This window comes from Trematomus bernacchii, unplaced genomic scaffold (assembly GCF_902827165.1).
Source record: "Trematomus bernacchii unplaced genomic scaffold, fTreBer1.1, whole genome shotgun sequence".
In the NCBI taxonomy this organism is placed as follows: Eukaryota; Metazoa; Chordata; class Actinopteri; order Perciformes; family Nototheniidae; genus Trematomus; species Trematomus bernacchii.
The window spans coordinates 6,419,281-6,421,032 of NW_022987648.1; the positions used below are offsets into that span (position 1 = coordinate 6,419,281).

The 1,752-nt window shown below is 40.7% G+C and overlaps 1 pseudogene; it reads right to left on the reverse strand.

The window, feature by feature from the left end:
- Positions 1-215: 215 nt before the first annotated feature.
- LOC117485861 lies at positions 216-1,084 on the reverse strand (annotated as a pseudogene).
- Between the last annotated feature and the right edge of the window lie 668 nt (positions 1,085-1,752).

Genomic DNA, 1,752 nt, shown 5'->3' on the forward strand with positions numbered 1-1,752 from the left:
ATGGCGTGACCCACATACTCAGCTCTGCTTCTCATCCCACAAACGCTTGTTCCTCACAAATGTGGCTCCATTTAAAAGAGAAATAAACAGGCTTTCCAACGGTATGAAATGTAATGCCAAGAAGCATTGTTACAAAAAAGTAGTCGTCTACCAAACACACATTTCCTGACTTGTTGTGCTATGTTTAGTAAATCTTTACCCCAACCCAGGTAACATTAGTGTGATTTGATCCGACACAACAACAATTTAAGGTGTTTAGAGATTTCTTTCATTTTCAGTCCGTATATGATTGGGTTGAAGAGGGAGTGATAGGAAACCATTTGCAAAGTCAATATCAAACGTGTCATTTTGGGAATATTTAATCCTAGACGAATTATAACATCATCTAAATAAAATAAACAGGAAAAGCTGATTAAAACCAACAGGTGGGGTAAACAGGTCTGTGCAGCTTTCCTCCTGTATTCTCTACCATTTTGATATGATAGTATAAGTATCCTGGTGTATGTAAAAAGTATGAAGATAAGAGGCAGAAGTGACATATTTATCAACATGAACACTCCATATACAGAGAGAGCGCTTGAGCTCACACACTGAAGATTGTAAATTGAAATGTTACAAAAATCCCCCTAATAGTAAAAATGCAGAGTTTGCTATTAGAATAAAGAATAAATCCCACTGCAGTCTCACAAGTCGGCAGAAGCCAAGACAAAACCAGACAGACATTGACAGTTCTTTTTCTCATGATGGTTGAATATTGCAGAGGTTTACATATATACGTTGGTGTTGGGATCAGGGGGTCACAGGTTCAAACCCCACTGCAGTCAGCATGTCTTTGTGTCCCTGAGACACTTCACCCCAAATTGCTCCTGTGGGGATTGCCCACAGTATTGAGAATGTAAGTCGCTTTGGATAAAAGCGTCTAACAAGTAACATGTAATGTCATGTACATAGGCTCATGGAGGCTTTTGTGAATAACAATGATGCACACAATAGTGGAATTACTGCAGATGATCAGAACATAAACTGTAAACATGATCACAAAATACAGATATCTATATCTCTGCACTTCCACATGCCCATCAAAAGTTATGTCACATTGAATTGAGCATCCATCAGTAATGCAGGCAGATCATATGTTAACTCTCATGAACAATACCTGAACAGTCTCACTTGCAGTAACATCCAAGCTGTGATGAAGAGTGCTAATGCTTCACACAAAGAGTGCCAGAAAGTGTCTGAGTCTGTGGGAGGTTTTTTATCTGACTGCTAACTCCTCTATGGAGCTCATTAAACTCCATCAACACGTGAAGAGCTTCAGCAAACTGAATTGTACTGAATACAAAGGCAATGTTTGATGTAACGTGGATTGATCACGTTACTGTGAGAGTTAACTGTAAACTCAGATAAAAATGATATAAGGAGAGGAGGTTTGGTGGAGGTTTATTCAGCTGCCTCTTCAGGACACAGCCTTCTGCAAGAACCAGGTTTCCACCATGCATTTGTCGGTGTCACTGGACCCAATTCGCCCAAGGCCAGCAACAAATATCCAACACTACCTGTCCTGTTAAAACTCTGCCTCCTTATCCCTAGCAATTGTTGAGGAACATATTTCCTAGGCCCATACCTTGGACCCAGTTTATCACTTCCTACTCCCCTCACCGAGCACAGGCCTGCAACCTTAGGGTGCTGCGTTCTCTTACTTTTGTCTCCTTATTCCTGCCCGTTGGCATCAGCTGATAGAGGTGTTATAGT